Here is a 25,449-nt window from a genome sequence, read left to right as displayed (position 1 = left end):
TATTGAAAATTAGATACAATAAATCTGTTCATTCTTGTACAGCGTAAATGTTATGTAGCATTTAGAAAGCCATGCAAAACATCTTTGTACCCCTCATTGAAGGATTGTACAGTTCTGGAAAGTTAATCAAGGTGGCAATCAGTCCTTCAACCCTCGTTTCCCACTGCCCACATTGCTAACATGTCTTATTTGGTGTGAATCCAGCCTCAGCTTCCTGAACACACACACACACACACTCTCACACACACACACACACACACACACACACACACACACACACACACACACACACACACACACACACACACACACACACACACACACACACACACACACACACACACACACACACACACACACACACACACACACACACACACACACACACACACACACACACACACACACACACACACACACACACACACACACACACACACCATGTATACATCACTTCAGGGGACATTACATTGACTTCCATGCATTTCCTAGAGACTTATCCTAACCTTAACCATAACCAACACATGCCTAACCCTCACCCTTACCCTTACCCTAATCCTAAACCTAACCAAGTCTTCACCCTAAAATTAATGATTCCCCTTATGGGGACCTCCAATTTGTCCCCATAAGGGAGGCGAGTCCCCACACGTGACTGTGTAAACATATTCAGGTCCCCACAAGTATAGTAATGCTAGTCCACACACACACACACACACACACACACACACACACACACACACACACACACACACACACACACACACACACACACACACACACACACACACACACACACACACACACACACACACACACACACACACACACACACACACACACACACCTCTTAATCGACCCACCTGGGCCTCAGCCCATCGTCCATATGGAGCCGCCTCTGGTGTAGTGCAACAGTGGCACTCCACACCAGCTTTAACTGGTCATACGCATATGGACACTCGCGCACTCACACTTATACAGACTCCAGAAATAGACATTTGGAGTGATAGCCTGCAGTGTGGAGCTGACCACTCTACCATACAAGCAGCTGTCATACGGTAATTACGTAGATTGGACCACACAGACACACACGGTTGTTGCATTCTAACATTTGTATTGATTTAATTTGGTTTTGGTTCAAACTTTCTCTGTAACTACAATCACACTATTTTTGCCAACTTCCACATTTTTACAAATGCTTGTAAAAACAATGTTTTAGCTTTAGGGCTCTGGCTACTTACTGGAGTATTCAAGCTCAAAGGCTCATAATCAATCATACAACACTCTATTTCGAATTGAACTAATAACCATCAAAGTACTTTTTATTGACCATTGTCACTGAAAGACGTCTGTCCATTTCAGCATTTAGTAGCCCTAATTGTGTTGTTGTGTACGCTTCTATTCCAACTGGAAAGTGGAAGCTAGAAAGCTAGGCTAACTGCCTTGATAAAGTTGGCAATGACTCCCACTAGGTGTTACTTTTCCTTCATGGTATTTCAAAACCTGCTGAGTCCTTGGCAGCTCCCACACATTGTGTGATGTGTTTCCCTTCCGCCATCCTTCAGAAGGCAGGGGGTTTAGCTAGTGTAAGCTGTTTCTCTTTAGTGGGCTGGTTGTGGGGAGGGCAAAACCAGACTGCCAAAACTCAACATAGTCCTTTGCACAGGCTAACAGCCAGCTGGAAATGTGCCAGCGCTGCTCGCCGGTTGAAACTGAGGTCGTATAACAAACTATTTTTAGTGCCCACCCACACAGCTATGGCATCAATCAAATTACCAGTAATGACATCATGCGTTGGCACCAAAATGCTCTCTTAAGAACGTATGAGGGCTCTATCACTGCAACAAAAAGACAACCTTTATTGGTTTTCAATTTGGACACATTGACAAACCATTTCTTCCCACAATACATTTTCATTTAATAACCACTTTTTTAGCTGGGACCTAAACACTATTTTCATACAACAACTTGAAAACAATTTCAACTGTGGTTAATTACCACAAACGGCAACAATAATAGTTGAATCTTTAGGATATCTAGGGCCAGCAAATGTGTTGATGCAACGTCCTTAGCACAATGACAATAGGGCACACACGTCAGTGAGGTGTTCACTTACCCAACTAGCAGAACGCCTTCTGGCATTTGTTCCTCTCTTCTTGTATCTGTAAGGGTCGCAGTGGAGACAGAGCAAGGGGAAGTGGAGAGGGGAGTTAGAGGCGGGGGAGAAAAGCAGCCACGGGGATGCTTTTAGAGTACCAGACCAAATAAAGGCACCTTTTCTCTATTTGATAAAGGAAAAGAGAGTGAGATGGAGAGTGAGTGTGACGGGGAAAGAGAGTGGAGGGGAGAAAAAGAGAGACGCAGGGGTACAGCGCTCACACAGAGTTAGATTTGTGAAGCTGAACATCAGTCCATGCGTTCAGAAAGACTTGTCTTCACATCATCTGTACTTGGAGAAAAAATAGAAAGTCATACTGTACCACCATGACTTAAGTGTCTCTACATCTGAGTCTGTGCAGAGTGTGTATTTTCCTCTCTTTGTGATTCCTATTCTCATTCCCATTCACTCTCAGTCCTCCTCACACACTCATCCTCTCCGAGTGATGATTTATCCCTTCATCTCCAGAGTGTCATTGAAAAGGGCCGTTTGGCTCTCCAGACTAATAACTGTCGCAGAGATGGAGAGGGGATCATGTTATTGACTTCCAAGGACGATGGCAGCGTGCCAGTGTGTGAGGTTTTGTACTTTCAGTTGCATATACCTGTGTTGATTTTCATTGTAAATGTTGTGTGGAAGTATCTCAGTCCTACCGCAATCTGTTTGTATCTTTTCACCTTATGGATGTTCTTCCATCCATTCCTTTCTTTCTGATTAAGTCATTCATTTCATGCCAATTACATATTTTGCCTGGTGGATAGGGCTGCATTATTATTAATAATAATTACGATTATTTGTTAAGATACTTCAATTATGTTATTGTTCACTATTTTGGAGGGATTGATCATTTTTGCATAATTTGACTGATATAATTGAAGGATACTTTAAAGGTGGGGTAGGTAAGTTTGAGAAACCGGCTCGAGATACACTTTTTGTTATATTCCATGGAATGCTCTTAACATCCCGATAGCAATGAATATCTTAAGTGTTTTGACAAAAAATCCATAAAAAAATGTCGTCTGTGGAAGCCGTGGTACAGTGGCCGCCCTGTCTGTCAGCCTTCCATCTCGTGCACGCACAAATGTATCTCGTGCCCTCATTGGGCGTGCATTGCGCGTTCATGTGTGTTGGAGGAGGTGCTCTGTAAGGAAGTCTGAAGGAAGGGGCGGATTCTTTTCGGCTGTGTACTTTCAAATTTTAGTGTACTCGAGCCGGTTTCTGAAACTTACCTACCCCACCTTTAAATGATCCATATAATACAATTAATATGCCGGGATCTATGCAACACCACAATTCCTAATCCTTAATTCAAAGTCATATTTACACATATTTTGACAGTTATACATATTGTGCATTTTAATAGTACTGTAGCCCGTATTGTTTTTTCAATTACATTTCGATTAATTGTGCCCCAGTGTTGGATGCTTACAATTTCATAATTTGTGTCCTAGTCACCTACATGCTTTTTCACATACAGACCAGACTGTCAAACAGTGTGTGGTGCTGCCTGGATTAGCATAGTTAAAGTAACAGTGGGCAGACCTCGGTCCACAAATGGTAAATACCACTTTCCTCAATGGCGGTTTTTCTCTGTATGTCAGAATCAGTTGGTTTGATTGCAGACTAACAGGATTTTGAAAGCAGCTGGCGTGAATTGTTCTTAAACACAAATCAACACATTATTTTCTCAGTGCACATCTATAGTGGCTCAGTACATGCAGGAAAAAGCGTACACACATGCGGCTTTCACACCAGCGCTTTTCAGTTTCTAGCTCCGAGCGGGAGCTTTTCTGGTTCAGCTCCAGTTTCCCTTTTCAGCTCCCGCTCTGTTCACACCGCCCACTGGCGCCCCAGAGCTGCCCCTGCTGCGTCATGACGTCACCGTTTACATCGCTGATTTGCTCCCCAACGGCTCCCATTACGGCGCTCACAACAACAACAACTGCGTCGGGTCGATGATCGTGTTGCTTTTAATCACACGAAGCCAGAATAAATTGAATAATGACTTCTCTAACCTTATACTTTGCTCCAGAGTGCCGTGGTTCATTGTTTATTAATGTGTTTCTGCAGCATTAACCGACCGCTGCAGTGCTGCTCTTCCACGGGACTTTATTCTCCCGTTAGCTCCCGGTTAGCTCACACTGCAGCGGCCGCTCTAAAGTATTCACTGTCCGACTCACACAAGCAGCTGATGCATATCCCCAGTTCCCCTTAGCCTAAGTGAATGTGTGTCAGTCTGAATTGACACTGTTTGGTATCACAACGCTGTTATGAAAGTTTCTCTGGTATAAAACGGGTGATGTTGGCATAGCAACCGAAGCTAAACTGACTACTTGCATCCGATAGCTGCAATAATACAAAACAACACGTCTGCCTCTCTCCACAATGATCGATAACAGTGAACGGATGGTCAAAGTAAGGCACAAATAAACAGAATCACACGAAGCCTGGTTAGTGTTGCCTGACTTTATAAAGTGTGTTTATAGGCACTACTGCTTGTAGGCAGGCATAACAGTCCCCATGTTCAGGGGAGGTGGGTTTAGTTTCCTGCACGCCTCGACGTAAGAGAGACGTAAGCGACGTCACCTCTTAGCTCCAAAGCTCTTGCCTCTGGACCGACAATTTTTTGGAGCTGGAAATGAAGCGGATTCCGGAGCTAAGAGCCGGCGCCGCTGCGGTGTGAACAGGAAAACCCGGCGCTTTTCAGGCTCTAGCTCCGAGCCGGAGCTGAAAAGGCGCTGGTGTGAAAGGGGCAACAGACAGGGCTGCATGAGTTAGTGAGAAAGTCGTATTGCCATTATTATGGAAGTAATACAAAATAGTAATATGTAAGTATAGTGGTTTGGTTATGGAAAGAAAAAAATCACATATTACTGATCATTTTGAAATGTGTATTTCTCAATTCTAACAACCAAACTTAAAGTATCTTGAAATCACAAAAGACAAACATTTATATAAATATACCTTTTTTTATATTTGGCAAAATTAAATGAATAAAAACGAAAAATATCTTATTTAAAAATAATAAGATTTCTTTTTTTTCAACAGTGGAACACTAATTATCATCCGTTTTCTTAATTTGATAAGACACTATTTTAATTGTTTGTCTTTCTTTAACATTATATTTAGATTTTCTTAATAAAATCAACGACATAACTTTGCGTGTGTAGAGAATAAAGTATTAAGCTGTTACACATACAGCCAAATCTATTCAACTCACAAATGATGACGGCCCAGTGCACGTGACACAAACAAATTACGTTTTCATGTTCACAAATTCCTTTTTTATTGAATTCAACTGCAGCCTTTTGCGGTTATATAATTGCACGGGTTGACGTCGTGCTTGCGTTAAGAAGATTAATCTTGCAGCACTACACACATCCCAAAAACAAGCTCGAAATGTAACTCGGGTGATTCCATAAATCAGTCTGTGGACCTTGCTTCTCCCGGGGGAAGCTGTGGATCCTCTGCTAATTTTAGAATGCTTCCTGGCTGCTGGGGGAATGCTGGAGCTGCTGAGTGTGGTTCAACCATGCCAAGCTTGGGAAGCGAGGAAGAGGACTTAAACCATTCCTATCCCCTGGAGCTGCGCAGACCCTCTTCAAGAAAACGTAGAAGTGGAGGAAGGGACAGAATGAAGGAGTGGGATGGGAAGAGAGGGATTGAAAACGTAAGGGGGGGGGGGGGAAAGCATCCAGGCATACGGAGGCCACGTGACGGAGGATGTGCTGTGTGATTAGTGTGGCTGTATGTCGCCAGCATATGCCAAGATTACTGTTTGTGTATCCTCTTATATATACAGCTCCGCTCTGTACACTGCATCTGCGACACGGTGCCACGTGTAACGCTCGCAGTAAGCCCTGCAGTTAAAGGTTAAAATGGAGAAAGGTGAGAGTAATCCATCGTTACTCTTATCTCTTAGAGGAGAACAGCGTTGTAAATGCCCGCACACACTTTAACACACGCACATAGTGTTACACGCGCCTAGTGAGAGTCACATTGTTGTGGCTACAGGCTACGACTGGTTCCAGCTGGATTTAAAGCAACAGCAGTGGGTTTTTCTTCTTCATTTTCACTGAGCTCTGTGTTGAATTAACCCTGACGTGTCGGCAGTTTTATCCCAATCTCTCGTCTTGTATTATTGTACCAAATGCATACATGATGTTAAAACATAATGTTGTAAAATAAACCATACTCTGTCTTAGTCATATGTTATCCCTTGTCTCTCAAAAGCAACATTTGGTAACACTTTATATTAAGGTACACACATTCACCATCAACTAGTCTTCTTGTGGTACTACTGCCTTATTAGGCCCATATTGAGCAGCGCATATTAAGATCAAAGCTCACGTACAACAACTTCCTTACTTGCAATAAATAAGCACTAATTAGAGGGTTATTGAGGAAAAACTCTCAACTAATGGCTTATTACTTGTAGAATATGGTCATGTAGAATAAGGCATCAATAAGTGTTTTATAATGACTAATAAAGACCAATATACTGCTAATACGCATGTTAATGAACAACTAGTTGATGGTGAAATTGTGTACCTTAATATAAAGTGTTAGTGGACAATAATGTAACCAAATTGCCTTTCACCTCATCACAAAAATTGCCCTTGATGCGATTGGTTGTTGATACGAGGTCAAAGGATCAACCTCGTTGTTAATCAGCTTTGGCACCATGCTCTTCACCCGCCATCTATATCATATTTGCTTTAATAATAATTTTAATTTATAAGGGCTCTTTCACGGCGAGTCATGTTTATTTCATTGTCCCTTTTATGGCGCCGCTGTTCCCCTTTTAACCCCTGGTCATCCTGTACGCAGCTAAATGTTCTGGCAGCACACAGGAGAGTCAGTGATAGAGGCAATAAATATTAAATGGCCTCGGCTTCGGCTAGGTATGTGCGCTAATCTGTCCCAAGTGCAGGCGAGGGACTCTCTTCTTCTCTCATGAGATTAGAATTTCTGCCCGGAGTCGCGTCACATTCAGTAAAAAATATAGAATTTAAAACATTGTAGAAAATGTACAGTTTAAAACATTTGAAGAATAAATGTCATTTGGCTAACACGGACACAATGTAATTGCTGTGTTCTGGTTTAAATATCTAAATAAAGGCGACATTTCAAAAAATGTGGCAGGGAACTTTGAGATTTTAACCTTTGCAGAACATTTATCTGCACAGAAACCTATATAACACCTACTGTACAGGAAAGGAACAAAAGAGCCTCTTTAATGGCAACAGAAATAACATCTATCTACAACAAGATGCTTGAAACCTGTGTGTATTGTGGTATCCGGTTTGTTGTTAAGCATTTAGTTTGTACATTTATCTTAACAACATATACTTTAGTATATTTGATGTTCTGTTTTATTTTGGCTCTCATATCTCTCATGTGGCATTACAAATGTAGATACTGTGTCCTCATAAGTAATAAACCTTCCGGGAAAATAAAAAAAATATCAAATTGAATAATTATAATAAAAAAGCAAACTCAAGAAAATGTGTGATCGCAAGGTTATGTGGGCGGAGATCGGTCATAAAGCATACTGACGCTACGTCACCTTAACAGTTAGCTAGGTCATTATTGGACACAACAGTTGTATAACCATTTTTGGTTTTGTGGGCCTTACTTTAATCAAATTAAAATATGTTTTTCCCAGCCCTAGACCAAGTGGTGACTTTGGTTTATGGAGACTTGGGCTGAAACAGCATTTGTCAGTAAAAGTAATGATAACATGCAGCTTCATGCTCCACGGCTCTATCCACAGGCGGCGTGTGAACTGACAGAGACTGATGTGGAGAGGTGGAGGCACGGCCGCGCTTCTGACAGGAGAGATAATAGCCAATAAGGCGACGCCAATCTGGATGATTGACAGGCTAAGGGGACGACCCTGGAGCAGGCCTGTACTCAAATACAAACAATACAGCGTGTGCACGAGTATACATGCTACTGACGGGTTGTTTACTACTCAATGCACGCTCGCAGGAAATTACGTAGACAATCGGACACAAACAATTGCATCCATCTCTGTAGCTGAAGTAATTAAAAGATCTAAATCAGAAACGGAAATGCTCTTTTTATGCTAAAACATATAATGTGTCAGGCAGAGTGATGCAAGGCTTTAAAGACACCATTCAGCAGAACAGTGAAGAATATGAAACTTAAAAACACTTGCATCCGTCTTATTTATGCTCAAGATAATAATAATAAATTAATAATAATTCCTTACATTTATTATAGCGCTTTTCCAGATGCTCAAAGCGCTTCACAAATACACATATAATACATGCAATGGTCACCACTGTGGACAATACCGACAGGAGCAAGTTCAGGTGAAGTGTCTTGCCCAAGGACACAACGGCTTTACAGACGCAGCAGCGGCGGGTTTCACCCCTTGATCTGATGATCATTGCACAGCGCACTGCGCCACACCGTCCATCTTCACGCCTCAAAGTCATCGAGGCGCTTTTACAAGTACACATTGGTATTATACATGTACTGTGGACAATACCCACAGGAGCAAATCCGGGTGAAGTGTCTTGCCCAAGGACACAACGGCCTGACGCAGGAGCGGGTTTCGACCTGGAGTTCCCCAACACCCCCCTTGATCTGATGATCAGATGCACAGACCACTGCGCCACCCGTCCCTTAATGGCAGCTGTCGGAAGGATGCAATAGTTTGTATTCAAGAGACGCATCGTCAAAGATCTTTTGATTGTTGATGGAAGCAATACATGCAGAGGATGACTTCATAATATTGTAATACTATTTAACAGCCATTTTAAAAAGAGGAAACCACTCAAGGATTCAAGAAGGCTGGGCCTGCATGTACGTTAAATCAGTCAATGCGCGTTAAACAGACAGCTCGAGAATCATTGACGTCAGCAACATGTCAAAACCCGTGCTGTGTCAGGACGTTTAACCCTATCGCTAGTACGGAACTATGCTGTAATTTAAAGGCGTATGTGCCGGTGGTCATGCCTCAGATCTCAGAAGTGCTGACGGGTTATGCCTTTGGATTTCACGTACGCAGCTAGAAAACAAGTTTCCTTTCTAACTTAATTATTCTCTTTGACCATCTACCCCCTGCTACCTGCAATCAAAATGATTTGAATGAATGAATAATGTGAACTTGATCTTTTCTTGACTCTCCCATAAGGCAGACTAAAGTGGACCCTTAGCTGTAAGGAGAGCACATCTGATAGAATGCGGTTGAATCCATGTCTTGTTAACTCAGGTTTCCCCACAATTCCCATGGGCAGCTTTGGCTCAGGAGGTAGAGCCGGTATTCATGCACTGAGCCCCCAATTAAATTAAACTGTTGATTGTTACTAAACAGCCGGTATTCAAATAACAAAAATAAAAAATAAAGTTGCTAGGTAATGAAAAAGGAGAGTAATGGGATTACCTTTAGCTCACTATAACTCATATTTGATTTCAGTATTAAGCATATTTCCATCAGTGCAACACATGTCTACTGCTTTGAGTTTTTGTCAGCATAATTCTTTTTGTAATTTCTCTTATTAATTCCAGTTGTTTCTCCTTTGCCGTACATTACATCCGTAATTTGAATCATTTCATTAGCTCGGCGATCTTCGACAAATCCCATCACTGCACTGCACCGTTTAAGCCGTGCCTCACTCAGAGTACATGTAGACAGCAGCCCCAGCCACTGATTGCATAATTACCTCACGCCTTCATAAATCAGATGCTAATTTCATGCAGATTGCAGGAGCAAATGGAATGCTTTCGTTGTCATGGACAGAAATCTGGCCAAAAAGGTACTCAGTGATGTATTACATCACATCTCAAACCGTGTTCATTTGGGCACCTGATTTTGATTCAGTTTTAGTGATGGGGTTTATCAATGCTGAATACGTCATCAAAACCTCTTATCTAAAATGTATTGATTTCATTATCAATTCCCAATAATTGTTGGGTGGATTTACGTGTATTTACGTTTTAATTTCTTGTCATATATGCTGGTTATTTGCATAAGAAGTAGAAAATCATTAAAAGGGAAGCCGATAGTCACTGAAACATGGGATTTGGTGGAATCTAAGTACAGGTTTCTTAATTCCCATTTAAGTAAAATTGTAGTCATTTTTATAAGATATTCTTGTTGTTGTAAACGTAAGACAGTTCAGTCTCCTTTTTGTCATTCTTATCTATAGCGAGGCTGTTTGAAAAGGCACCATTGACTTATTTACACTCAATTTGTTGTAAAACGTTCTCCTCAGTAAAAGCTATTGGCATTTCAACTCTGGCGGTTTGAACCCAACCTCTCACTTTCTTCCATTGATTGAAATAAAAACCCATTTTAAGCTTACGTTTCTACTCTCTTCCTCAGCCTTTCCTACCGTATTGAAATAAATGTGGCTGTAGACTTCGAAATAGATCCCTAATATTGTGTAAATATAAAAAAAAATTCTAGACATACTCTTCTAACTTGAAAAAGCAATAAGGAGACTATCAGTCTATGTCCTCCATCAGTCCATGCCTCACGGCTGTGATTCCAAATCTCTTCTCCTCTTAATAGTTTAGTATTAGTAATGGGAGTGCAGTCTCCACATCTCTATCCTTCTCTCTCCTTTGCAAACTCATCCTCGACCCCCACCTCCTCACTCCAGTATTCGCTCCGCACAATTGCCTCAGTTGATGGGATTGGACCTCAGGCGCCTGCCCCCATTCTTCAGACACCCTCCATCCCTCACTACCGCCATTCACACCATCCCCCCTATTGTCACTCCAAACCTCATCACTCACTCCATGGAAGCTCCACCATCAGCAGCCAATAAGGAGATTCAGACACACACATATATACACACAGAAAAACACATAGCAGATGATGGAGACCAGCTTATCACAGCCTTTAAACAAAGGAAGCCTTGGGCTAAACCATAACAATTCATATTCATTTGAAAATAACATTTACCAGATCATCTCAGTTAAGTAATGTGATCATCATTTTAGGTCATGTACCTATCGATCTGTTCCAAATTGTAATGTGTTCTTTCTTGGCCCATGCTAAAGTCTTTCACGTTTCATAAAAATCGGGGTTGTTAGAGTTCATCCTCTGAGGACCATAATTATAAATTCTGTTGATATCCACCTTGTACTTTATTAACCTGATCCTTCTCACAAACAAATCTTGCATACAATTAAGTAATGCGATCAAATTGTGTACTTATCCATCTTCTCAAAATGGTATTGTATTGGTTTCTTCCTGGGCCCATGCTAAAAACTGCTAACAAGAAATCGTACCGTTATTAATAACAGCGTATACAATTGATGGTGTGAATACCTCACACACTTACACATCTCACTTAAAATGTAGTAATGCATTCAAAAATGTTGTTTATGCCCTAATCTACCTGCTCCAAATAGTAATGCGTCTGCCTGCTCATACTGAATCTTTTACCAAGTCAGGAAACATAATGTTCTTTGTAGAAGTCATGAGGACCATGATTATTATAGGCAATTGCATTGAAATTCACCTTATACTTTTAAAATATTCTTTTCATCATACATTTACTAGATCATTCTCAAAATGAAATAATGTGACCGACATTTCTTTCCACCAAGTTTCATGAAAATGGGGCTGAGCAAGGGGTGTAACAGTTCACAGAATTCACGGTTCGGTATGTACCTTGGTTTGGGGTCACGGTTCGGTACGGGTTCGGTACAACAAGAAAAAGCAAAAAAAAAGTCCCAAATGCATACTTCCAGGTTTGTTGTTATTTATTTTGAACAGTAGTGCAAGATTCAGTATAAAAATAAGGAACTCTAACATTTTGAATAATTAACTGTATTACACAGTTAAAAACAAACCACAAACAGTAGCACACACACTCAGATGGCCGTATTATCTATAATGGCTGATGTCAAACAAAAAGGTTTCATCAAGCTGTAAAACTAAAAAGAAAAATTGAAAATAAATATTACAAAATAAATAATAAGAAAGTATTTCAAGGGTGCATAGCCGTTGAAATATGCCAATAGCTTCCGTTATTTATTTTGGTCTCTCGGCTTTCATGTCTCTTGGCTTCTTAAATTCAGCGGGGATAAGCTGTTGAACTGCTGTTGTCTTTTGCTGGGCTCCGGTGATTGGCAAATCTGGCTGATACCTTCTGATATGATTTAGCATGTTTGGCGTGTTACCATTAGCATACCGCACCGCTATCGAACAACGCCGACACACCGTCCTCGTCCGATCCACCACACGCACTCCATAGTTATTGTAGTCCACAGGGAAACCGATATTTTCCCACACAGCTGATTTAAAAGAAGGAAGCAGGTGGGTCTTCTATCTCCTGTGTGTTATCTGAAATCGCAATACTAACTTTTCTTCTTCTTGTATTTTGTTAGTTTTGTTGTGTTTTCTATGGTTTTCTTCTTGTTCTTCATTTGTTGTTTAAGGGCGGCTGGCAAACAGCTTTTAGGCGCAATACCGCCCCCTGGATTACAGTGTAATGGATACTGCCCTGAGTGACAGACTTTTTTCCCACTCATAAAAAAAGGTTTATTCGTCGTGTGACTGCATGTGCCGAAACCGTGACGGTTCGGGGCGAATACGGATACCGTTACACCCCTAGGCTGAGCCAAACATTAATTTGATTATGGTTCATCCTCTGGAGACCATGATACTCAATAGCAGATTCCATGAACTTCCACCTAATGCTCCTGGACCCCCCCAAAGCCCCTTCCCCCTCCTCCCTTCTGTCAAGCGACTTTGTTAACCACTTTGAAAAAAAGGTTGTTGATATTCGCTCTTCTTTTTCTGACTCACCTCTACTCACCGCTGGGTCACCAGACCCTCCTTTCACCCACACACTAACCTCCTTTTCCTCTCTCTCTCCAAGTGAGGTTCTTACCCTCATTACCACCTGTCCTCTGGACCCTATCCCTTCAAACCTCCTTCAGACTATCGCTCCTGATATTCTACCGTTTCTGACCCATTTCATCAACACTTCTCTAACTTCTGGTCACTTTCCAAACGGTCTCAAGGAGGCAAGAGTACACCCTCTCCTAAAGAAACCCACTCTCAACCCGTCTGATGTTATAAACTACAGGCCTGTCTCTCTCCTCCCGTTCCTGTCTAAAACACTTGAACGCGCTGTCTTTAGACAACTCTCCTGTTATCTCCATCAGAACAACCTTCTGGATCCGCACCAGTCTGGTTTCAAGGCAGGTCACTCCACAGAAACTGCCCTCCTTGGTGTCACTGAGGAACTGCACACTGCTAAAGTAGCCTCCCTCTCCTCTGTCATCATCCTTTTGGACCTGTCTGCTGCATTCGACACGGTGAATCATCAGATCCTCCTTCACACTCTCCAAGAACTTGGAGTTTCAGGCTCTGCACTTTCCCTCCTCACCTCATACCTCAAAGACCGCACCTACAGGGTTACTTGGAGAGGGTCCGAGTCCGACCCTTGTCAATTAACTACAGGGGTCCCTCAGGGCTCTGTTCTTGGTCCCCTCCTCTTCTCCTTGTACACAAACTCGCTCGGATCAGTCATTAGCCCGCATGGTTTTTCATACCACTGCTACGCTGACGACACCCAATTAATTCTGTCCTTTCCCCGCTCAGAGACCCAGGTCGTCGCACGCATCTCTGCTTGTCTAGCTGACATCTCTCAGTGGATGTCTGATCATCACCTCAAGCTCAACCTTGACAAGACTGAACTGCTTTTCCTTCCGGGAAAAGATTGTCCCACTCTTGACCTAACAATCAACATTGGCACCTCTGTTGTTCCCCCGACTCAGACTGCAAGGAATCTGGGTGTGACCCTCGATAACAACCTGTCCTTCACTGCAAACATCGCTGCTACAACCCGCTGCTGCAGATACACGCTTTACAACAGGGGTGGGGAACCTCCGGCCCCCGGGCCGTATACGGCCCGCGAGACCATTTGGTACGGCCCTCGAGGTAATTTATAAACACACGCAAAAATGAAAGAAATCTAGACCGCAAACAAATTAAAGTTTGTTAGTGCCTGTTTTTCCTGGCCAAGGTCAGGGTCCTTGAACACAACACGAGCCTAACTTGTCATCACATGGTATATGTCTCGTCTGACAGGGGTGTAGTGCTGACGGAGAGCACCAGAACGCCGCTCCGGCACTTCCAACAATTGCAGTAGCCTACCATAGACTGTATATATAAAGTAGCCTACCCATAAGGAGCCGTATAGTACACATGCCGCAGTTTTTTGCGTGTCTGTGTCTTTAGTTGAAAGCCCAGTGGCGATCTGTTCATGACTGTCATACTGATCATACATACAGTCAATAACTTTGTTGTAATTAGCATCTGGTTAGCTAGCTATGCTAACGAATATAAGAAGCTTTTTCTCCAACCAGTGAGGACATCACAGCACATCTTTATATGATCATTATTATAAAAAAATAAGATAATAAAGTAAACAGGTATAAATACTATGACAGTAAAAAAAATTGTTATTAATAAACAAGAATACAGTTTGAAAGGGGAGTGATTTGTAAATGTCCATAAAGAAAAAGTTAATCTGTTACAGTTCTGTTTCATATGGGTGTTGAGAGATATATCCATAGAGCTCCTAATGTTGCTCTCAAAGAAATCTTCCCCCCCCCCCCCCACTTAAATCATGTCCACATGGATAGGAGTCTAAATACATTTGCACACATCTTGTGTCCATATCTTTCTGTTTTGGTGTTCATGCCACGACCGTGCACGTGCATGCATCATCATGGTGAGATATCTGGATTAAGAGGTTGCTTTTTCTTTGCACAGCATGAAAGAAAGGCCAAATGAATGGGCTGTGATTTTAGTTTTTTTAAGCAGAGGTCAATAATTTGTACGGCTCTCGGAGGATGTTGAAAAAATTGAAATGGCCCTTGAGAGGAAAAAGGTTCCCCACCCCTGCTTTACAACATCAGGAAGATGCGTCCCCAGCTGACTCAGAAAGCGCCGCAGGTTCTGGTCTAGGCTCTCGTCCCAGCACGTGCACTCTGCTCTGCATCAACCAAACGGCTCGCTGCACCATCGCTGCGAAGGGGACCCAAGTTCCCATCAGCAAAAACACGTGGGTTTGCTATACTGGCTACAAAATGGTGGAATGAGCTCCCCATTGACATCAGGACAGCAGATAGCTTACACACCTTCCGGCGCAGACTGAAAACTCATCTCTTTCGACTCCACTTTGAGCGATAGAACTATTAACAAAGCACTTATATACTAATAAAGGACTGGCTTATCTAAAGCCAGTTGAGTAGCACTTGAAATTCACGAGTCCGAGTCCGAGTCCAAGTCATCCTGTGCGAGAATTCACGAGTCCAAGTCCGAGTCGCGTCAATCAGTGCGCGAGTCCGAGTCGAGTCACGAGTCCCGAAAATCGGCACTCAAGTCCGACTCGAGTCCGAGTCCAGGACTCGAGTACTCCATCTCTGCTTTGAGGGGAGTAAAGGGGGAGAAATAGAGAGTGGGATTTGGAGGCTGTGCTGTGTTATCGGGTGCAGTAATAAGTAGTGGTGCCCGATAATTATCCGATATTAGGAATTATGGTGTCATCCCGATAAACCCGATAAAAGTATTAATAGCCCCGATAATATACAATATATTTTTTGGGTAAAAACAAATAAAAAAATACTGCGGTGTGGGTGGATTGGGATGAGGGGCGCTTGTTTTTCACTCGGCTCCTCCCGTTTTGCCAGTACTGTGGTATTAGTGGTTTAGGAAGAGGGGAGTTTTTCACAAATCCAGCGCTCCCTAACTCATGCCTGGCTGTGACGTAAATGGTGTGCGGCCGTGAAGCGAGGACAATAAACAAACATGTCGTCGGTAGTATGGGACTATTTCAAAGTTTCAGAGTTAGATAGTTCGCTTGCTATTTGTATTAACAAATGCAATGCAGAAGTTCCACGAGGAGGGAAAAAGGCAACGAGCTATAATACTTCCAACCTGATTAGTCACCTGAAACATCGCCATCGCTACGATGGTGTGTTAAAAGCGTACGAAGACGCCTGCGCTGCCTAAACTAGCGGCGAATCCAAAGCCAGCTGCAAAGGCACCGGGGGTTTTACCTATCGACGAGGCTTTTGAAAAAGGCAAGAACTTTATTTGGGAAAATAAATATGGTCACTTTGAAGAGTCAAAACTGTTCTTGGCTTTGTTTTGTTCATAGTAGTAATGCTCATGTCATTTGCTCACTACTAGTCTTTTTTTTACCACCAAGTGTGCAAAAACTACAGGTACATTTAATATATATATATTATATTATATTATTATCGGTTATCGGTATCGGTCTTGAGAAGCAGGAAGTTATCGGTATCGGTTTCAAAAAACCAATATCGTGCATCCCTAGTAATAAGGTTTATCAAAGCTTGAATCACAAGGCAGGGACAGCTCTTCACTGCTAGTCTTAACACAAAGTGTCACCTCGTTTCTCTGGAGAGCCATTGGAAGTACCTCCGTCTTTCATTCCCTCCATCTGCCACTCTTATTCTCCTCTTCCTGCTCAGTCTCCCAAACTCTCTCTGATTTTTTCCCCCTTTTTTCTTTTCTTTCCTTAGCTTGCATCTCTCGCTTCCTTCTCTTCTAGACTTGTTTGCTTCCTCATGTCTCACTTCTATTACATGTTTTCCTCTCTTTTGTCTCTCTCTTTGTCACTCTTCCCTGCTCAGTCTGTGCGTGCAGACGTAAAAGACAGTCTCAGACAGGTTGTCCGCCGCGGCTTCACAAGGTTACTCGATACATGAGATGAGAAAAGAAGTGGCAGGGTGACAATTCACTTGAACTTCTTAGATATGCCATGTGACATCTAGAAACGTTGTCATGGAAAGTCAAATTCAGGGCTTGTTGTGTATAGTTTTTGACTGAAGAAATAAACCTTACATAGACAACTTTCTTATGTGTTACTCATGTTTCCTGAAACCTAACCCTAACCCTAATCGGGCCTGCAGTACATTTCTAGTAAGTGGCAAGTTCTTAAATATGCCATGTGACATCTTGAATGTTGTCATGGAAGAACAATTCCAGGGCTTGTTTTATATCGTTTTTGACTGGAAAATAAAACTTACATAGATTACTTTCTTAGATGTTTACTCTTGTACCCCAAAATCTGACCCTAACCCTAATTTGTGTTGCAGAACATTCATAGTAATCAGCAAGTTGTTAGATATGCCCTGTAACATCTTGAACGTTGTCATGAAAAGGACAAATTCAATGCCTTACATAGACAACTCTCTTGTGTTTTTACTCTTGTACCTTGAATTGGAACCCTAACCCTAACCCTAATTGGGGCCGCAGTACACGTGTAGTTATTGGCCAGAAAAATATACACATCTCCTTCTAATAAAAACAATTCTGATAGTGAAGAGAGACATCACCCATGATGCTCCGCATTTATTTGACATGCTGGCTCACCATCGAGCTTAAAGTTGCATGTTAGTGTTAGCCTCGTGTTGGGAGGCAGTGAAGCCCATTGTTCATGTTTGGCTGTGTCAGGCTAACCACACTGCTTTAACTCTTATTAGCAAAATATGCTAATTTCTTCCTTTAGGGGTGTAGGAAGAGAGAATATAAATGACATATCGTGAGAGGGTGAGAAGAGGCTTTTCAGATGTTGTTAAAGCATTGTGTGGTGGTGACATCGCAACCTTGAACGACAGACAACAATAGCTAAAAGCAGAACTAAGCTTTCTATGTTTAGGTCTGGAACTGCGGGCTTGTTTGTCTGCAAATGTAGTGCAAACATGCATTTGATGTGCTGGATGTCAGCACATATTGAGTTCACTTCACCAGAGATAAAGTCTCCCAGGGACTAGCACTGGTGTTGGTTTCCCACATAGCTTCTATGTGCAGTGAGATTATGGGCTTGGCAGAATTACTGCTGTAGCATCTCCAGCTAAAGTCAGTGTTTTGCTACAATAATCACAAGGCGTCCTGTCTCTAATCCTATCATTAAACTCATCTTATTACCCTCCACATGCTTTTAAGTCTCTCGCCTCCCACAGTGATTAAGTACAGTATGATATCATGATCTTAAAGGAGGTTGAAGGTCGTGGTGCGGTCACTGTAAGGTGACGGCGCTCCCTGCTCCACGGCCCATGGGGTCAGACTGGAGAGCGAGCTCGGGCTGCATGGGTGTGTCTAGGGGGGAAGAGAATGGAAGATGGTAATGAAGGAGCTAATTGCTTCCAGTGGATTTTTGAAATCGAAGGCAGCATGCAAATGGAATATTGATGACTAAGGTGAAAATAAGGGAAAATGAGCCCGCTATATGATCGATTTGAAAGCCACGGATCTGTGCAGAACATGTCTCAACGGGCAATACATTTCCCCTATTTTTTATGGATCCGTATACACTTACCAGGTTTAATATTGCTGAGGGGCACAACTATTGCATTATATCAATTTACTTCCTCTCTCTCTATTATTCATAGCAACAATGGTGTATTGATAGTCTTTACAGCTTCACAGCCACTTTTATATTACATCATTATAATTAATACACAAACAGCATTGGAAAGCAAACATGCCTTTTACTTTATTATCAATATGTTATGCCATATAACTTATAGGCTAGGGGGATGCAACTAACAACTATTTGCATTTAATACATTCTAAATTAATCGATAGATAATACAAAAAAAAGGTTAAGAATGTTCTAGTTTCTCAAGTCCAAGGTGATCTATCAAAGTTATTTAATTTTTGTCCAAAAAACAAATATATTAAGTTTAATATAACATGAAACAGAAATGTCAATATACATCGTATATCTTATAACAAATATATTAAGTTTAATATAACATGAAACAGAAATGTCAATATACATCGTATATCGTATAACAAATATATTAAGTTTAATATAACATGAAACAGAAATGTCAATATACATCGTATATCGTATATCGTATATCGTACATTGCGAGTCATCCAATAAACATTGAAGCTCCTTCTTTCTAAAATGTAAATGCAGTATTTCAAGGTCGAGAATACTGATCAAATAGACCATGTTCATCATCATAACATTAGCATTTGCCACTGCGAACTTAGAAACAAAGAAAAGCTTAGGACAATTTGATTACAAAATAGTATGAATGTACAAATGAACATGTTGACCAGACATTGGAGCAAGGTTAAAAGTGAAAGGATCTCGAAGATTGTCATAAATTGTGTACAAAATACTTTTTCCATGGAAAGGATAGGAGCATGAATATCCGTTCGAAATGGAAATCGCCTTCCATCGTTCGACTGAATGATCGACTGGCATTGCCATCACTAGAGCTGTGCTGCTATCATATCATAAACGTTTGCACCGTCAAATCCCCAATTACACTGGTCAATAGGTCATTGCTCTTTGACTCTGGCTCCAGCATTTACCACACCAAGCATTGGTAATTAGCCGCTAATGGTCACATTTCGTTTTTTAGTGTCTTTTAATAATAATGTGACCTGGAATCCCTGTGAAGGCCTTAATCCTGTGTTGCAATCTGAGTGGCATATCCTCATATAAACAACCTAATTGGAGTATGCCAGGTAGATGACGGGAGTTGCCATGACAATAACCTTGCTATCTCAGGTCAGGAGGGAGCAGACAGGATCATGTGTCTGGCGGAGATCTGAATGATCACCATGCTGCACACCTACAGAGAAAGCTGAGCAAAATAGACAGAGGATAACGTCTTACAGAATCAGTTTTCAAAAGTTAAATGACTCCAAAGATGCAGAGATAAGTTAAATAAGTAAATCTCCTAAACCATCAATCCTTCTCAAACAGGTACTATTTCACCCATATGTACCCGCCATCAGGCATATGCAAGGGCCCTCCTGGCAAGATTTCAAAGACGGCCCCCCAGTGTCTAGGGTCGTAACTGTCTCTATGGGCCCTTCTCACTTCTCTTATTCTTCATTTCCTCGCTCCTCGGTCTCAGTCTCACCGGAAGTTGATTTGTCTCCGCCATCTTGAGTAGCGTCCCAATGGCCTTATTTCTGCCGGAGGAGCTAGGATCGAGGAGCGAGGATCGAGGAGCGATAATGGAGGAGCTATAACCGAGGAACCACCAGACACCAGAGTGTCTTCGATGAAATCCTCAGACACTCGCCCCGCCCCCTTACTGTGTATCGCTCACTGATTGGACGATGCAGTGCATGAACTGATCTGATGCTTCTTGACAATGAGAGCAGTTTCAAATATGTGATATATGTGAACAACAAAGTGGTCAAAAATCGCTTTTTTCGTTTATACATTTTCATTTATTGTCATTTCCATTCAGTCAGTCATTAAGTGCTATTAAAATGTTAATGTGCTACATATCCAAACAAACAAACAAAGTGTGCAATCCAATGAATGTTAATCTAACTGGGTTTTGATAGATAACATATCTCTTTTTCTTCTCTCAATTATTTTAATTCTGTACTCTAATCAATATTAATCCAACTATTGTTCGTTTATACATTTTTAGAATGGCGTTTATCTTTTTTGAGAATGAGTTCTTATTTTATTTATTGGGGTCTACAACAGATGATACAAATGTTTGTGTCAGTAAATGTGTGGCGGGGGTGTGTGTGGAAATAACGGGGACAGAGCTGCTGTCAGACGATCAGCTGTGCGGCGTCAACACAAACGGAGGTCGCTTCACGTGACGCTCCGGAGGAAAGGACGTCCCATTGCTCTTAAAACTCATTTCCCTGCTTCTCGTGGTTTCCTTGCGTCTCTCCATGCTTCCCTGGTGGGAGGGACTAGTCGCAGGGAAACGACGCAAGTGAGGGACGCAAGGAATCCATTTAACCGAAGTGAGAAGGGCCCAAGGACTCTCTCTGACTAAGGGGCCCCAGAGGTTTTACCCCTAAAGCCAATTGGAGGCAGCTTGCATTTTATTATGTACATTGGTGAACATTGCATATTTATATTTAAATATCTACGAATACATGAATGACTTTCCGCTTACTGTATTATTTGCTATTCACTGCACTATCAATTTGTTTTCTTCTTCTTATGCAGTGAACGCCTGTGCAAATTCTTAGATTAGATGCATGAAATCGGTGAAGATGGAGTTTTTCTCTTTCTATTCTGCTGCCTTTCTGCGCTGTCTCAGTGGTGATAATGGGTTTCTGTTTATTCCCCTGGCACATGGATGAGGGCTTTTCACACGCCCTTTTGTTGCCTCCCATACTATTTCCTCTTGTCTCCGTGCTGCGCACAGACATGAGTTTGACGCCGTGGGGAGAATTTCTCCATGACCGGAATCAACACCCCATCATCCCGCAGCCCCTCTTCACTTCCCCTTTTGTTTCTCTCTCAATATTCAAATGTTCCTCCCCTCCTTCTGTATCTTTGTGCCAGCTCCACAACACTGCTCCCTCATGTTTACATATATCCGGATCCGAAACAGCTAACTGAAGCTTTACAGCCTGCAGCCCTAATACTTTTCTCTCTTTTGCTTTCTTATCCCTCTGCCTTTTTCTTTCTTTTTTTTCTGCTCTTGACTTTTCAGTGAGCAGACAAAATAAAATAAAGAGGAAATACAAATGAATTATGCCAGGTAATGGCATAGTTACTGTTACCAAGTGTCACAGCAGTGCGTGGTCTGGGCGTAATTTTCAGAAGGCTTCAATTTCTGCCTTGAACACCGTGTTCTTGGAGGTCGGAACCTTCTAACCCTGCTCTTGAGTTGTTAAGACATTTCAAACCTAATGTATAACAATTGACATCAACTTCTTGACCTTGAGCGTGTCAAACCACCTTTCAAGAGGCATCAGGAGAGGTGTCAATTATTCCATCACGGATCGTAAGGGAACACTACTCCTGTGATTCACTTTCTTTCTTGTGTAGTCTTTTCTTTCCCCAGCCCATCAATTTTATTGTTGCCCTCGCAGTCGCCCATCCATCCCCTCGCGTTCTGTCTGGAGCTGTCTCACCTTACTACCGTGTCAGACCAAAAAAATGGGCCCAGGAAGTCACTTTGCAACAGCGGTGTGATATAAAACTGTGAAAACCGGGCTAAGTTTGATTTATGCGCACCATTAGCGGGGAATAGTGTTCCGTCATAAATAGTCTGTCTGTCTAGGGGCTGTACGTGAAACCTAAATCCACGGTCATACAGATAGGACTTTATGATCTGAACAGAATGAGGGGATTATCATAGCATGTGATTATAGCGAGCTGTGCATTGTGTGTGTGTGTGTGTGTGTGTGTGTGTGTTTGCTTCTCTGCGGTATACAGTGGCTCTCATATTTACTGAGACTGCTTCATGATTGATGTGGGGACCGGCACCGGTGTTGGCTCGTTTCACGTTTCAAAAGGTCCAGAGTGTAGCAATTAGTGGGATTTATTGGCAGACATGGAATATGATATGCATTACTATGTTTTTTATTATTGTATAATCACCTGAAAGGAAGACTCTTGGGGTTTTTTTAAGCTTAAAATGAACCCATGATATCTTCATAGGTCCTCTTTCACGGAGTTTGCCATGTTGCACCACCATGTTTCCACAGTCCCCAAAGGATCACAATCGCCATACAGACGAGTGCAATATCTAAATCGCAAGGCATATTATGTGAAATATAAGTTTGAATTAAGTATTGTGCTGTTTAAGAGAAGTACCATGCTAAAAACGTGTTCTACAAAGTAACTGAAAAAGGATTGTGTGGTACATATAATCACACCCTATCTTTTCAACGTATTTTTCAACGACAGAATGAATAACTTTAAAACATATATCATTCGTTATAGTATTGGCATCATTTCTCAAAGGCTTTTAAAGGTCACCTAGTATGCAACATCCACTTTGTCATGTCTTTTAGAAACATGTGTCCCCTCTGTGTAAAGAGATTCTGAAAGTTCCAGGAAAAAAGGTTTGCTCACTTTCTCTCCTGATCCATTTATATTAAAACCTGTCTGAAAATGAGCTGATCAGATTTTGGCCACTTTTTTTGTCTTGTGTAAGCATTAGCCAATCACCAACAAAGGTTTTTTTACGTAACCTGAAGGCCACCATAGTATTATCTATGAGCTTGGAAAGGGAAGGGTTTTCAGTTGATTGCAATTTGCGGTCTCACCACAAGATTACAATATATATCGCACATTTGACCTTTAAACATTAAAGTAAATGTGATTAAGGATTGTCATAATTGACTGTTTGGGGCTATTAGTATGGTGCATTTGACTCGTGACATTGTTTTTTTGCGTAAATATAGCAAGTACAGCAAGCTTAGTTGGTGAATGTTAGTGCTGAAAAAAAGGCTTACCGTACTTTTCGGACTACAAAGCGCACCTGCATATAAGCCGCAGCAGCTAAATTGTCCGTCTGTCTCGCTCTCGTTCTGTCTCTCGGTTCCACTTGTACTTTGGCGCGCGACCTGTCTCACTCTTTCCGGCCTCCAGCTTTTCCTGCTGGAGCCCGCCGCTTAAAGGTGGTGGGCGCGGACCGGTCATAGAGCCCATAGTGTTAAAGGTGGTTAATTTTACCTGTAAAATCCATAGATTTAGGAGGTTCCCTAGTGGCCGTTAGCTGTACAAAAAAAATAGGGAAAAAAGTCGCGGCTTATAGTCCGAAAAGTACGGTACTTCTGATCGTCATTAAAAAGTATTCGACTCCTAAAAGTAACATTTAATTTCTACCCTTGTCGTTTCAGCGAGGGAGGAGAACGTGGCCACCTTCCGCGGCTCGGAGTACTTCTGCTACGACCTGTCCCAGAACCCCATCCAGAGCAGCAGCGACGAGATCACGTTGTCCTTCAAGACCTGGCAACGCAACGGCCTGCTCCTCCACACGGGGAAATCCGCAGACTATGTCAACCTGGCGCTAAAAGATGGCGCCGTCTCCCTCGTCATCAATCTGGGCTCCGGGGCCTTTGAGGCCATCGTGGAGCCGGTCAACGGAAAATTCAATGACCACGGCTGGCACGACATCAAAGTGACACGCAACCTGAGACAGGTAATCGGGGGTAGCAGTGATGGACGGTGGTTGGAGACAGGTGGACTCTTTTTCCCCCCCGCTTTAGATCACCTGCTTCCAGGAGCTTTAAGAGAGAGCTGGCGTTTAAGAATGTCACCTACTTCTGATTGGTTGCCATTCCATTGCCACAGTTCAGATACATTATTGAGATAGATGTGTCATTATACTTTTGGTTTTTACAATTACATTCTATTTAATTTAATTCCATTGATCAACTTCTTCTCCACAAATGAACAGTTTGAAAACAGGGCAAAGCAGTTGTTCCGCATGTGATTGATAGCTTAGTCGAGGTTCCATTATTCTAGGTGTTTTCTCCTCTCCTGTTCATCGGCTTATCGAACGTGAGTTCCCTCTCCTATAATTAAAGTTATCGGATGATTCTATTTTGCTTCACTCTCCCTTAAGCTGACACTTCCATCAGGCGCTGTCGCTATCTTTTCTGCTTTCAGAAACTGTTCTTATGCTTGTGGAGAATATAGACTCACTTTAAAGCCTTCAGAGGGTGTTTGCCTTTGAGCCGTCCACTAATGAAGTATGTATAGCTCAGATGAAGCTTTTTAAAGATGGAAATACATTTCCAGCAAATATGTACATCTGTCGTACATGAACATAATCTCTTACTTGACATATATTGTTTACTGAATGTGATTTAAAATGAGCTTGTACTGCAGTCGGGTGAAGAAATCAGTGCTAGAAAGTAGAAAGAGAGGATAATGAGAGCCAGGGCTGTGTGGAGGTCTAGACGTGTCTCGGTTCCAACCTTTAGTTTGTTTGCAAGGTGAGACAACATTTAGCGTTGCTCTCAGAGCAGCACAACAAGTAAGTGCCGATTTTCCTGACCCTCCCTGACAGTAGGCTTTCGCCTCTCAGGTTAGTAAATAGGTAGCTGCACATTCCAACAGGATAACACACACTTTTTAGAAGCTAAGAAGCAATGGGCTGCTTTCTCTCTCTTTCCCTCTACTAATCTGTCTTTCTCTCTCTATCTTTGTTAGACTAAGGGTGAATAAAACGCTACAAGTTTTGTCGGGGTTTAAGCCATCCTACACACATTTTTACCACATCTTTCAGAACCCCTCTACATTTTCTTTTCGCAGGACTCTGGTGTAGAAAATGTGGCTAGGATGGCAAGCTGGCACTTTATTACAGCAAATCTCTGACGAGCCACGTAGTGTTTTTTCACCGTAACACTAACTCATCCATGATAAAAGTCATTTTTTTACTACTAACAAATATCTAACCAACTAATGTACTAACTAACATCCTAATTCTTCATCATTGCTTTTGGTTTTAGTTTTCTGTCCATCCTTATTAACAACCTTTTTTGTTCACTATTCTTTTGATTTCCTTTC

At 42.0% G+C, this 25,449-nt stretch overlaps 1 protein-coding gene across 1 annotated transcript in view; it reads left to right on the top strand.

Moving 5' to 3' along the window:
• Window positions 1-23,999: 23,999 nt before the first annotated feature.
• The window catches only part of LOC117439802 (neurexin-3b), a 298,311-nt gene continuing 296,861 nt past the window's right edge, over window positions 24,000-25,449 (top strand). The window contains exon 1 of the mRNA XM_034075888.2: window positions 24,000-24,076. The gene's annotated coding sequence lies outside the window, so the exon portion shown is untranslated. The remainder of the gene's footprint in view (window positions 24,077-25,449) is intronic.

This window comes from Pseudochaenichthys georgianus, chromosome 24 (assembly GCF_902827115.2).
Source record: "Pseudochaenichthys georgianus chromosome 24, fPseGeo1.2, whole genome shotgun sequence".
NCBI classification, from domain to species: domain Eukaryota; kingdom Metazoa; phylum Chordata; class Actinopteri; order Perciformes; family Channichthyidae; genus Pseudochaenichthys; species Pseudochaenichthys georgianus.
This window is presented reverse-complemented; position numbering and strand designations above follow the sequence as displayed.